Below are 15,077 nucleotides of genomic sequence, written 5' to 3'. Positions count from 1 at the left end.
GAGTCTTGTTGCTCTTCTCTGGACCCTCTCCAATTTCTTCACATCTTTCTTGAAATGCGGTGCCCAGAACAGGACACAATACTCCAACTGAGGCCTAACCAGCGCAGAGTAGAGCAGAAGAATGACTTCTCATGTCTTGCTCACAACACACCTGTTAATGCATCTCAGAATCATGTTTGCTTTCTTTGCAACAGCATCACACTGCTGACTCATATTCAGCTTGTGGTCCACTATAACCCCTAGATCCCTTTCTGCCGTACTCCTTCCTAGACAGTCGCTTCCCGTTCTCCCATTTCCCTCAGTCTTGGAGGAGACTACTCTACCTCTCAAACACAGAAGAGAGAGAGAAAACCCCTGTTTTTCAGTTTGAATTTTCTACCCGCATTGTTATTGACTTACCACCTGATACTTGGCTAGCTACAGGGTTAACCCCTTAGTCACCAGACACTGGTCAGCACTGCTGATTATGACAACCCGGCTCCCAGCCTAGTGTACCCTCCCCAAAGAAGACGACCTCCCTCCTCCCTCCCCACAGAGACATGGACAAGCTGGGGCTGCTGGACATTTGGCCAGGCTGATGATTTCAGGGTTTCCTCGGTTTTGCAGAGACCTCTGGTAACTGTGACCACATGAGATTTTGCCTGCAGATGAGAAACAAGGGGTGGTGGATGCAGTGGAACTCCTTATTTGAGGCTGGGTGGAGCTGGGAAAAGGGGTGTGGCTGGTGCCCCTCACTGGCCCATTATGGCATCTGCTCTCACCATCGCCTTCCTCAGTGAGTATTGCAGATAGACAGGAGTGGACAGGGGGGATCTGAGACCAGGGCATGTTTCAATGGGGCGGATCTGAGACCAGGGGGTGGGCCCATGGGGATGGGTCTGAGACCAGGGGATGGGCTCATGGGGGTGGGTCTGAGACCAGGGGGTGGGCCCATGGGGATGGGTCTGAGACCAGGGGGTGGGCCCATGGGGGTGGGTCTGAGACCAGGGGGTGGGCCCATGAGGGTGGGTCTGAGACCAGGGGGTGGGCTCATTGGGGTGGGTCTGAGACCAGGGGGTGCGCCCATTGGGGTGGGTCTGAGACCAGGGGGTGGGCCCATTGGGGTAGGTCTGAGACCAGGGGGTGGGCCCATGGGGGTGGGTCTGAGACCAGGGGGTGGGCCCATTGGGGTGGGTCTGAGACCAGGGGGTGGGCCCATGGGGGTGGGTCTGAGACCAGGGGGTGCGCCCATGGGGGTGGGTCTGAGACCAGGGGGTGGGCCCATGGGGGTGGGTCTGAGACCAGGGGGTGGGCCCATGGGGGTGGGTCTGAGACCAGGGGGTGGGCCCATGGGGGTGGGTCTGAGACCAGGGGGTGGGCCCATGGGGGTGGGTCTGAGACCAGGGGGTGGGCCCATTGGGGTAGGTCTGAGACCAGAGGGTGGGCCCATGGGGGTGGGTCTGAGTCCAGGGGGTGGGCCCATGAGGGTGGGTCTGAGACCAGGGGGTGGGCCCAAGGGGATGGGTCTGAGACCAGGGGGTGGGCCCAAGGGGATGGGTCTGAGACCAGGGGGTGGGCCCATGGGGGTGGGTCTGAGACCAGGGGGTGGGCCCATGGGGGTGGGTCTGAGACCAGGGGGTGGGCCCATGGGGGTGGGTCTGAGACCAGGGGGTGGGCCCATGGGGATGGGTCTGAGACCAGGGGGTGGGCCCATTGGGGTAGGTCTGAGACCAGGGGGTGGGCCCATGGGGGTGGGTCTGAGACCAGGGGGTGGGCCCATGGGGGTGGGTCTGAGACCGGGGGGGGCCCACAGGGAGAGGGGAGGGAATCTGAGACCAGCGCATGTACCCATGGGACTGAGGGTGAGGCATGACTGGGTGGGGCAGTACCAGATGCGGGCGGGGGAAGGGATTCAGGAGAGACCATAAGCTGAGCCTGTTCTCTGGGGGGTGTCACTGCATCACTCTCTGGGGACCATCCTCCCCGCCCCATTGATCTAGTGACTTCCTCTATGGGGGCAGAGGACAGGTGCTGACTGCGGCATACAGGATGGGTTTGGGGACAGGGCCCCCCGCTTAGTCTGCAGCGCTGGGGGGTCCAGTTCGGCATAGGTGAGTCCCTCAGCGCGGGGGTTGGGCTCCTGGGGTAGGGAGGGAAGAGAGTCACTATGTGTGTGAGTCAAAACCAGCACACAAACACACAGAGCCACACACCAGACAGTCCTGATCCCAGACAGCAGGGGGTATTCCTATGCAGTGAGGGGGTGCATGGTGCATTGGTGTGGGGTGAGGCAAGGCACAGAGCTGGGGAGTTTTGGGGGGCACTTACAAAGACATCTTGCAGTTTCCCTTGGCCCACGAGGGCATCTGTGGAACAAAGACACTCAGGGGCAGGGAGGGCGTGAGAAAGCCGGAATCTGTGGCTAGTTAGACAGGGTGTCTATACACCATGGGCTGAGCCAATTCCCTGGAGTGAGGATGGGACACAGGGACTGGGGCTGGTCAGTGTCCCTGGGATCGCAGGACACTGATCCCCTGTCTGTGGCAGGAGATGGCTGGAGAAGCCCCTGTCTGTGGCAGGTCCCATGGGACTGCAGTAGCTCCCCTGCCCATGGCCCCTGGTTAACTGGTTGCTTACTGGTTAACTGGTTAACCTTTCACATCCCTAATCCAAAGAACCCCTTGAAATGGGTTATACATTAAATGAGCTTTTTACTACCCTCGTCTCTCGTGACCATTTGGGGTGGTTCACATGCACCCTACGCAGCAGAACTGCCTCATCCATGAACGGGCCCTGGCTATGATTATGCAAAGGGCAAAAGAAGAGTCAAAATGGCTGCATTGCAACTCGTTGAGACATTTCTGCAGCATCAAACAGCACGTGGCAGCTTGCAACGTGGTGCCTCACGCGGGTATTGGCCTGAGGATAGCCCCTCCTTCAGAGGAGTCAAGTGGCCAAATCATCCACTCTGCAATAGACACAAAGGGAAATGAAAGTGCAGGCTGGCAAGCTACTGTGTACTGGGGGAAGAGATGAAATGTCTGCCTTCCCACGCTGTGTACTTTCACAGGCTGTCTGCCTTCCCACGCTGTGTGCTTTCACAGGCTGTCTGCCTTCCCACGCTGTGTACTTTCACAGGCTGTCTGCCTTCCCACGCTGTGTACCTTCACAGGCTGTCTGCCTTCCCACGCTGTGTGCTTTCACAGGCTGTCTGCCTTCCCACGCTGTGTACTTTCACAGGCTGTCTGCCTTCCCACGCTGTGTACTTTCACAGGCTGTCTGCCTTCCCACGCTGTGTGCTTTCACAGGCTGTCTGCCTTCCCACGCTGTGTGCTTTCACAGGCTGTCTGCCTTCCCACGCTGTGTACTTTCACAGGCTGTCTGCCTTCCCACGCTGTGTACTTTCACAGGCTGTCTGCCTTCCCACGCTGTGTGCTTTCACAGGCTGTCTGCCTTCCCACGCTGGGTACTTTCACAGGCTGTCTGCCTTCCCACGCTGTGTACTTTCACAGGCTGTCTGCCTTCCCACGCTGGGTACTTTCACAGGCTGTCTGCCTTCCCACGCTGTGTGCTTTCACAGGCTGTCTGCCTTCCCACGCTGTGTGCTTTCACAGGCTGTCTGCCTTCCCACGCTGTGTGCTTTCACAGGCTGTCTGCCTTCCCACGCTGTGTGCTTTCACAGGCTGTCTGCCTTCCCACGCTGTGTACTTTCACAGGCTGTCTGCCTTCCCACGCTGTGTGCTTTCACAGGCTGTCTGCCTTCCCACGCTGTGTACTTTCACAGGCTGTCTGCCTTCCCACGCTGTGTACCTTCACAGGCTGTCTGCCTTCCCACGCTGTGTACTTTCACAGGCTGTCTGCCTTCCCACGCTGTGTACTTTCACAGGCTGTCTGCCTTCCCACGCTGTGTACCTTCACAGGCTGTCTGCCTTCCCACGCTGTGTACTTTCACAGGCTGTCTGCCTTCCCACGCTGTGTACTTTCACAGGCTGTCTGCCTTCACACGCTGTGTGCTTTCACAGGCTGTCTGCCTTCCCACGCTGTGTACTTTCACAGGCTGTCTGCCTTCCCACGCTGTGTACTTTCACAGGCTGTCTGCCTTCCCACGCTGTGTACTTTCACAGGCTGTCTGCCTTCCCACGCTGTGTGCTTTCACAGGCTGTCTGCCTTCCCACGCTGTGTGCTTTCACAGGCTGTCTGCCTTCCCACGCTGTGTGCTTTCACAGGCTGTCTGCCTTCCCACGCTGTGTGCTTTCACAGGCTGTCTGCCTTCCCACGCTGTGTACTTTCACAGGCTGTCTGCCTTCCCACGCTGTGTACTTTCACAGGCTGTCTGCCTTCCCACGCTGTGTACTTTCACAGGCTGTCTGCCTTCCCACGCTGTGTACTTTCACAGGCTGTCTGCCTTCCCACGCTGTGTACCTTCACAGGCTGTCTGCCTTCCCACGCTGTGTACTTTCACAGGCTGTCTGCCTTCACATGCTGTGTGCTTTCACAGGCTGTCTGCCTTCCCACGCTGTGTACTTTCACAGGCTGTCTGCCTTCCCACGCTGTGTACTTTCACAGGCTGTCTGCCTTCCCACGCTGTGTACTTTCACAGGCTGTCTGCCTTCCCACGCTGTGTACTTTCACAGGCTGTCTGCCTTCCCACGCTGTGTGCTTTCACAGGCTGTCTGCCTTCCCACGCTGTGTACTTTCACAGGCTGTCTGCCTTCCCACGCTGTGTACCTTCACAGGCTGTCTGCCTTCCCACGCTGTGTACTTTCACATGCTGTCTGCCTTCCCACGCTGTGTACTTTCACAGGCTGTCTGCCTTCCCACGCTGTGTACTTTCACAGGCTGTCTGCCTTCCCACGCTGTGTACTTTCACAGGCTGTCTGCCTTCACACGCTGTGTGCTTTCACAGGCTGTCTGCCTTCCCACGCTGTGTGCTTTCACAGGCTGTCTGCCTTCCCACGCTGTGTACTTTCACAGGCTGTCTGCCTTCACACGCTGTGTGCTTTCACAGGCTGTCTGCCTTCACACGCTGTGTGCTTTCACAGGCTGTCTGCCTTCCCACGCTGTGTGCTTTCACAGGCTGTCTGCCTTCCCACGCTGTGTACTTTCACAGGCTGTCTGCCTTCCCACGCTGTGTACTTTCACAGGCTGTCTGCCTTCCCACGCTGTGTGCTTTCACAGGCTGTCTGCCTTCCCACGCTGTGTACCTTCACAGGCTGTCTGCCTTCCCACGCTGTGTGCTTTCACAGGCTGTCTGCCTTCCCACGCTGTGTACTTTCACAGGCTGTCTGCCTTCCCACGCTGTGTACCTTCACAGGCTGTCTGCCTTCCCACGCTGTGTACTTTCACATGCTGTCTGCCTTCCCACGCTGTGTACTTTCACAGGCTGTCTGCCTTCCCACGCTGTGTACTTTCACAGGCTGTCTGCCTTCCCACGCTGTGTACTTTCACATGCTGTCTGCCTTCCCACGCTGTGTACTTTCACAGGCTGTCTGCCTTCCCACGCTGTGTACTTTCACAGGCTGTCTGCCTTCCCACGCTGTGTACTTTCACAGGCTGTCTGCCTTCACACAGTGTATGCTTGCACACGCTGTGGGCCTTCACAAGATGTGTCCCTTCACACGCTGTGGGCCTTCACAAGATGTGTCCCTTCACGCGCTGTGGGCCTTCACTGCTTATGTGCCTCATACTCCCTGTTTAGTGACGGACAGGCCTCGCACAGCAGGAGGTGAATGCACCCATTTCACAGCATCTTCTTCCAAGAAGCCCCACTGATTCCAAGGGGACTGCGTTAGTAGTGAGGGTTGCAAGCCACCCTTAGCAGGAAGGGCTGCAGCGTCTGGCCATCAGTCATAGCAATAGATGGCAGAGATGAGGAAAACGGCCTTCAGCATCTCCCAGATTGCGGCGCCTCGGGCACCATCTGAGGCACATTGCCCAGGGCTCTACGGCGCCGTGCGGGGCTCTGTCAGGGAATTAAAGGGGCTGGGGCTCTAGCCATGGCTACTGCCGCAAAAGCAGTGGTGACTGGAAGCCCTGCCCCTTTAAATTGCCAGACCCCAGGGCCTCTGTTACTGCCAGGTCAGCCGGTCTGATGGCTTTTATCTAGAGCTTCTCCTCCTTAGATCTGCAAGTGTAACCCACACAGCTAATGGGTGTGGTCACTGTCCCATGTCCTGGCACTTGGACCACGTACAGCATGCGATAAGAAGAAGGGAGCTCTACAGCCTGAGCTGAGCTCAAGAGCTGTGTCTACATTGGCATTGCGCAAAAACATGCTGCCTGTCTACACTGCCGGGGAGTTCTTGCGCAAGAACACTGACGTTCTAATGTGAGAAATCGGGGCTTCTTGCGCAAGAGCTATGATGCTCCCGCTCAGGAATAAGCCCTTTTGTGCAACTGTTCTTGCGCAAGAGGCCAGTGGAATCAGGCAACATGAATTTCTTGCGCAAGAAAGCCCAAAGGCTAAAATGGCCATCAGAGCTTTCTTGCTCAGAGAGAACATTTACACTGGCATGGATGCTCTTGTGCAAAAGCACATCTCTTGTGCAAAAGCACATGCCAGTGTAGACACTCTCCAGCCCCCACCGCATTAACAGTTTGATAGAATGTTAAACAGGAAAGATGGAAATTCTGATCTACTTGAAATCTGTGTTCTTCATGTACCATTTGCTCCAAAAAAGGCATAGCTAGTGGTTGAATGATCTGAATTAGTGGAGGCTTGGGAACAGATTGCTTACTCTTCTGAAGCAGATCTGTCACTCAGGGCTGGAATATGTTCCCAAAAGAAAAAAAAATCAGATACACAAAAAGGAAAACAAATCCAAAGAGTTTGCAACAGTGGAGCCCTGGGCTAGTGTTCTCAGAGAATCCATGTTAGAGGCCAAAATCTGAAAAAGGTGTGAGAGAGAAACATCATAGAAATTAACATTCACAGCAACTCAAGAGAACTACCTGAAATCCAGAGGGAATATAGGGTTGTTAACAAAAACCCTAGCTCATTTCATAGTCATGGCAACATCAGAGGGGTAGGCCAAAACTGAATGTTTTTTTAAGCACTGTTGTAGGAATTATTCTGTGGCCGTTCTCTGGCCTGTGCCATGCAGAACATCAGACTAGATCACATGTTAGAACCAGAGATAACCTGAATGGAAGTGCCTACATATATTTCAAAATACATCCCACAGATTCTTTTGAGGGAAGTATCAAAATATTTCATGTTGGCCTTTTCATTTGAACTGACATTCATGCGTGAAGTCACAAATACATGAGCTATGTATTCAACCCAAATATTTCACAAGAAAAAACAACAAAATCCGTTTTGGTCATGAGCTAAACTCATATTTTTCCCCAGATTTTTTGATTTGGCCACTGAATCCAAAAATCACTTCCTCAGTCATCTCTACATCTACCTGGTTGCAGGTGGTATTCTGATCATGCTCTCACAAGCAGCCCTACTGAATGCATTGAGAATATTCATGTGAATAAAACACGTTACGGGGGGAATGGTTTTATTCTCAGTATGTGTATTATTGCAAAAACATTTGACCAGCTTCTGCTCTTATAGCTTCTTCACATGGGGAGTCCTTCCAGAACAGTATTCCTGATTAACTCCACGTGTTTTAATGTTGATGAAGTTTTGTTTAAAAATTAGAAAAAATATGAGAAAACGTGGGAAAAATTCTATTTCAATATTTTGGGAAAGAAAAGTTTTAATTTTTTTCACTTCCAAATACATTTTTGTTTGGAAAGGTCCTTCCTTTTATATTAAAATCTCCCCCCCCCCCCTCCCCTCCAAAAAAGGTCTAAATCAAAAGGAAACAGTTTAATCTCTCTCTCTATATAAAAAAAATTTCCTATGGGATGACAGAGTGATGTGATGACACTGTATCCCACAGCCCCTCCTCTGCCCTCAGCTGCCCTACCTCCTCCTGCCCTCCCTAGTGCTCTGGTGGGCCGGAGCCATGTAACCTTTCCCCTCCCCATTCCTGGAGCCTCCAGGAGCCATGTATCCTCCCAGAAGGGAACCAGAGGCCTTCCCCTTGTGGGGGTGGGCCAGGATCCACATGCCCTCCCCCTTCACAGGGGAGGGGCCTGGGACCTGTGCACCCTCCTGGGGGAAGGAGGGGCAGAGCCACATTCCCTCCCACATCACGTGGGGTGATCTGGAAGTCATACACCCTCATCCCTCGCAGCCAGAGGGAGAGAGCCAGGTAGCCTTGGCCCAGGCCAACGCCCTGGTGGATGGAGGAAAAGAGCCGGGTCAGCCTTGACATAAGCCTCCAGTGGCCCAGCGGGAGAGCTGGGGCTGCCTACCCACAGTGATGGAGCTTGGTTAGTGTAGCGAGCAGGGTGCAAAGCCCTCTTGTTTAATCAAAATAAAAGTTTTCATTTCACCCCCCACATTCTTTTCTTCATTTTGTCTCATGGAAAATATTCAAAATTGTAGGTCGCGTGTCCTGATTTCTGGGTGAAATTCTTGGATAAGCTCTGAATGTTTTTGGGGGCAGAAAATCCATTTCCCCAGCCAGATGAGAGAATGAACCCCACGGGACAGACATTAGTCGTCTTGCTTAATGCGCTACTGGAAAATCCACGGGTACTGTCATGGGGTGGGTGGGATAAGAACCTACATAGATTAAAACAGCATCTCTAGGATGGGTCCAAACCAGAATGTCAAATGCAAATGCCTCTGCACTTTGGGGAAGCTTTAACTCCAACCTAAGCTGTGTGACCTAGGTCCCTCCTCAAAGGGGTTCGTACTTGCCAGGTGAGCTCACCAGTGCCATAAGGATGCAAGTCATCTGTTTCCCCAGCTGGCGAAAGACCTGCTGTCTGGTCTGTGCAAGGACCTACTGTTGTGCAGGTCACCGCTGTGTCTCCGCTGGGCTGTGAGCCCTGTGGAAAAAGGGCACATACGTTAGTGTGTAAATGAGTCTGTGAAGGCTGCAGAAGAGCTATATGGGCAAAGGCTAAAACGTGGGTGCAATCCCTCAGGAAATTGCCTGCAGTCGGGATTGTCTATAGAACTTCTGGATCTAAAACTGGGAGTTTGTGTAGCCTCAGCTAGTGGAAAGTAGATTTATTAACCAGGAGGGTGGTGTAACCCATGGGCTCTTGCAGCCGTCTGCAGAGGGCACGGGGGTATAAAAGTTACGGGGGTCCCATGGGACTGGTGTTTACCTTCTAGTTCACCAAACAGTGTCACATGAAAGTGTGTGTCACACCGGTCCTCATAATCTTCTCTAAATGTCTGTGCAGAGAATACGGAAGGAGGTATGTGTCTATTGGAAGTTGTGTTCTTTAGACCTTGTAGCTCAAGGCAAGGAGGTGGGAGATGCTTCTTTCCCTTGCTGACCATCGTGTGTCTTACAGTAGTACTCTATTCGCATAGTGAGTCACCTGTGCATGGAGAGAAGGCAGGGGGATAATTATGAGAATGATGTTAAAAGCGGGGGTGGGGTGGCTGCTTTACAGGTGAAGAATGAAGTACTCGACTGAGATATCTAGGAATGCAGAAAGATGCTCTAAGGTCCTTTACCAGGGGAAGGGGACAAAGTGCCAGTGGGTGTAGTTTCTATCTTGGTTAAAATGCAGTGAGAAGGACTTTGGCTGGTTTTGATGGACATGTAACCCTTTTTTCCAGCATTTCTGTCGGCTGCCATTGAATCTCTCTCCTTTGATAAATAAGCTCACAGGTGCTTTTCCCGTGAACTAAGTGCTGTGTACAATGCTGAGCTGTGTTCTCAGGTGTAACTATAAGCTGCTGGGTACTGGGCCTTTGGGATCTGGTAATTCTGTAAGTGGTTAAGATGCTGAATGTCACAGGGGCCCCACTCAGAGTACTCAGGTTTGGAGTTTGCCTGGCACTTGCCTCTCTGAGAAACACTGGAGCCCACATGGGTTGCCTGTGGCTGATAGGATCAGCCAGCTGACCCCTAGCAGGCAGAGAGAAGATTCCTCATGGTAATAGCAGGCATTAACGAGATGCCTTAGAACTCTGAGTAACCTGAGCATCGTCACAGGTGGTCTAATGACCTCTAGAGGGAGACAGAGGGCAGTAATGACCAGGTGTGGGTGATACAGGCAAAGAAGTTAGGGGAAATAAGAGCTTTTATAAGTTTATTGGGAGGAAAATGCAATAGATCCTTTAATAAATAGAATAATAGAATCATAGAACACTAGCACATCAAGAGATCATCAGGTCAAGTCCCTTGCCCTCACGGCAGGACCAAGGACTGTCTAGATCATCCCTGACAGGTGTCTGTCTAGCCTGCTCATAAACATGTCCAGTGATGGAGATTCCACAACCCGCCGAGGCAATTTATAAACAAGAGGGACAAAATTAATGTTTAATCAAAATGGCTGAGTCACTAAAGAACTTGTAAAACAACAAGTAGTCCTGAGGCACCTTAGAGACTAACAAAAATATATACACAGTAGCATGAACTTTCGTGGGCAAAACCCACTTCATCAGATGAGCTGTAAAGGAATAACAAAAACCCAGAAATGATAACAGAAAAAGAAAGGAAAGAAAGGTACCTGTCAATTGTAGGACCAGTGCTAACGAGGCTAAACAAATGGGCTGGAAGTGTCATATACTTAGCTTTTGATGTAAAAATGCAGGGTTAAAGGCAGTGGAGACTGGCTTTATAATGCCACATCCAGTTAATGTCAATGTCAAACCCAGGGAAACAGTGTCAAATTTACAAATGAAGATCAGTTCCGCACACTCTCTCTGTAATTGGCTGGTGAAATTCCTTTGTAGAAGAATGATTACTTTTACATCCAAGAATGAGCACCCAAGCAGGTTAAAAAGTTTCCCTATAGGTTTATATGTGTTACCATTTCTGATGTTTGATTTGTGTTCATTTATTCTTTGTCATAGAGACTGACCAGTTTGACCAATAGATATGGCAGAGCGGCAGTAACAACAAATGAGAAAGTAGTATCTCTGGGAGGAAATTAGTTATTAAAATTGAGACTGAGATTTTAAAAACATCTATGAGAGGTAGGAGAATTATTACTAACTTGCTCAGTCACTTCTGTAAATCATACTTCTTGAAGACAGTGGAAACATAGCAATAAGAAGGACAGCCTTCACATTTTCTGGTAAATCTGTTAGCTACAAAATGCTGGCTTAACTGCACAGTTCAGTTTCTTTCGTCCTGGCACTATGGTATGGTCAATAAACTAATAACTTTCACGCTTTCACTTACCTGAGTGCTGGCCCTGTCAAATCCAATGGTTGTGGAATCTGAGGAAAGAGACTGAATATATTAATATGAACTCTGCTTGCAATGCCAGGGAACTTGTGTTAATGCCAGAGCTGGTCAAAATGATGCTGCTACAACTTTTTAAAAAGCAATCTATATATAAATGACTGATCAATATGAAAATGGTTGCTGGAAATGTTCATTTTGGTCATTTCCCCCCATGTTTTAGATGAAAAGTTATTTTTATCTAGTGATATTAGATTTCAAAAATATTTCACCATTTTACCCATTTTTTGTTGAACCCCCTGTGAAAGTAGAAAGAATTATACTGTAAGAGAAAGATGAATTGTGCTGTAATAATTGAATAAGTTGAAGGAATTCTGTTTGTCTTTTAAGAGGAAGAAAAAAACGTATGTTAATGTTGATTGTAGGTATGCAGATCAAGGTGCTAGCCAATTTGGGCCTGAGTTTAACAGGAAGAGAAACATTAGGTGTTAGACAGAAAGCAATTCTAGATAATCAGGGAGATATAGCCAGGAGATTGCTGTGTGCTTGATATTGAAATGAAGATACTTAACCACACTAATAATGTGAAGTTTTGCCACACCCTTTGATCTTGTTAACTTGGCCTTTTGACTGTATAAAATCAAGGGGTTTGAACCTTGTATGGTACTCACATTTTCTGAATGCATTTTAGCAAAGCTTTGCTGAAATAAACAGAGCAGTCTGCCAAATCTGTGAGTCCTGTCTGACTTTGACAATTTGGAGGTTCTACCCGAGATGGCAACCGTCTTCGCTGAGGCTGTGTGATCCCTGACTGTTTTGCAGGATGACCGTGGTAGCTGGCACCTGGGCATTTGGCCCGAGCGGTCCTCCGCCAGAACGGAAAGGTGCACAACCACAGCGAAGTCTACGCCATCGAACCTGTTGGTTCCTGCTCTGTTCTGGTAGGGATCCCGGGATCTAACATCAGGACTCTGGTCAGGTAATTATTTTGTCCGGACTGAGGACTGTCTTGTCTCTGTGTCTATCCGTCTTCCCTGTGGTGTGAGTGAGTCTGGGAGCCATCCCTGCCCGGGGACTGGCCGACCAAGGGGCTCCTGTCCCCACGGTCTGTGTGACTGGAATCTGCACAATCGCAGCCGCACCGCACCTTGGATAAAATCCTTGGAGTGAACGCAAGGGCGATTGAGGCAGTAGCCTGTGGGCTTCTTTTGTGTGTTGCACTGGGCACCGCTCTGACGAACCCGAATTTCCTCCTTGTGTGATTGGTGTATGAAGTCCTCCTGTATGGGTAACTAGACGTCTAAGCAGGGATAGTTCCCTAAAGGGACCCTGGCTCAGTTTATATATTTTAGAAAGGGTCCGGACTCCTGTAAATTTCTGGAAAAATGATCTAGATTAACTCTGGGGGGATCCCAAAACTCAGTGGCCACTGTTAGGATCTTGGAACAAAGACCAAGTGGACGTCTTAAAAGACAAACTTGGCCTTCCCAAAACTAAATTGGCTAGAGGAGAGGTAGATTGCTTCATGCAGTGGTGGGACGAGGTAAATCTTAAATGAACTGAATCGAAGCTCGCCTCCCTTAAAAATTCTAATTATAAGAAAAAGCTTTATTGGAAACCTCCTCTCCCACCACCAGACCGAGTGCTTCCCTTTACCCCGTCCTCCAAGAAGACTCAGACCGGTCCCACTTGAAGCTATAAACCCTGGACCCACACGGAGCTCCACTCGATTTTAAAAGGTTTTCCAAAGCCCCAGGAAAACCCTACCAAATTTGCAGAGGAATTTTGCTAGTGTGCAATGCCTATGAACCCTCTGAAGCAGACCTCCTGCAACTGTGTAAACTACTCATAACCCCGTAAACAGCAACAAAGAAAAAAACCCGGGCAACTATCACACAGACTGACTGATGGTTTTTTTTGTTTGGTTGGTTGGTTTTTTTGGGGTTTTTTGGGATACAGCAACCAGGTAAAAATGGACAGGGCGCCCTGGCGCATGCGTTTGTTAATAGCCTCTTATCTGCTATTAGCAGTATGTTAAAGCAAATAAGTGTTGGATGGGAGGCCAAGACCATGGACAAATTGCAAGCAGTGGCAGAGCATTGCCACTGCACTCTAAAAAGAAAGAGAAGCAGTCCTCACAAAAGTTGATAGCTCTGCAAATACAGCATTATTCAGGGCAGGGCAGACAGTACTGGGAATGGGGAGGGTACCAAGAATGGGGATAAGGTCAGAGAAGGGGTCGTGGCACCGGGTTTTTGGGATTTAAAGGTTTCAGCTCCGGTCATATCCACCCTGTGGGAACAAGGCATTATTGTCCCCTGTTCCAGCCCCTGTAACACCCCTATCCTCCTCCCAGTTCGAAAAGCTGATGGTAAATCATGGCGGTTTGTTCAGGATCTTTAAGCTATTAACTGCATTGTTGTACCCACCTTTCCTGTAATCCCTAACCCAGCAACTAATCTGGCTTCTATCCTGCCAGATGCAACTCATTTTACTGATGTTGATCTGTGTTCTGCTTTCTTTTCTGTCCCGGTTCACCCTAAGTCCCAGTATCTTTTTGCCTTTTCTTACAAGGAGCAGCAGTATGCTTCCCAAGGGGTACACAGAAAGCCCGTCTTACTTTTCCCAAGCATTAGCCAAAGACCTTGTTGACCTGGTCTTCCCCTCTGGGTCCACATTGGTCCAATGTGTAAATGATCTACTCCTCTGTTCCCCTTCATTATCTGCCTCAGAAACTGACTCTTTAGTGCTTCTCACTGCCCCCCCCCCACCTTAGGGTTACCTGACTACTGTAAGCCTTTACCCTTTTCTGCCACGAGCAATCTGGTTGTGCACTTGGGGTTCTTACTCAGGAGCATGGTGGCAAAAATCGTCCAGTAGCTTATTTCTCTGCCACCTTGGATCCTGTTGCCCAAGGTCTACCCCCCTGTCTGCGTGCTGTGGCTGCCGCGGCACGCCTAATTGAAATGTCTGAGTCCCTTGTCCTCCGCTCTCCTGTTTCTCTCATGGTCCCTCACTCTGTAGAAACTCTCCTGCTACAACGTAATACAGCTCACCTTTCCTCCGCCCGCCTCACTTTTACTGCTTTCGGCTTCGCATATCACCATAAAGTGCTGTTCTCAGTTGAACCCTGCCACTCTCCTTCCTCTGTCTAATGACGGTGAACCCCACGACTGCCTTGCAAGTGTCTCTGCTGTCACCGTCTCATGCCCCGACCTTTCTGATGTCCCTCTCTCTAACTCCGACCTTGTGTTATTCACTGACGGTTCCTGCTTTAGAGATAGCCAAGGTCGTCTCCTCGCAGGATACGCTGTGGTATCACTCTCTGAAACCCTAGAAGCTGCGCCTTTACCTTCTGTCACCTCAGCACAAGTCGCTGAACTAGTTGCCCTAACCCGCGCTTGCTTTCTGGCTGAGGGACGCTCCGCCACCATTTATACTGATTCTCGATACGCTTTTGGGGTTGTACATGACTTTGGCACCCTCTGGCAAGCTCGGGGTTTCCTTACCTCTGCTGGTACCCCTATCAAGAATGGCCCCTACATTGCTGCTCTCCTGTATGCACTCCCATCTGCATTAGCTATTGTTAAGTGCCCTGGTCACTCCACAGCAGATACTGATGTTGCTAAGGGTAATGCTGCCATAGAACCTTCCCCAGGTGCGTTTCTCGGTTCCCTTTCTGTTTCTGTACCACCGCAGTCCCTTTCGAAAGTCACCCTGCTCCAAGACTCTGCCTCAGAAACAGAAAAAGACTCCTGGGTCGCCCAGGGTTGCTCTCTACACCCTGATTCCCTTTGGCGCCCCCTTATTGGTGCCTTTGTGGCCCCCTTTTCGCTCTACCCAGCTCTGGCCGCCCTGCTACACGGCGTTTCGCATGTC

This window comes from Pelodiscus sinensis, chromosome 25, assembly GCF_049634645.1.
Source record: "Pelodiscus sinensis isolate JC-2024 chromosome 25, ASM4963464v1, whole genome shotgun sequence".
Lineage (NCBI taxonomy): Eukaryota > Metazoa > Chordata > Testudines > Trionychidae > Pelodiscus > Pelodiscus sinensis.
The sequence above is the reverse complement of the archived record's forward strand: the minus strand, read 5'-3'. Positions refer to the sequence as shown.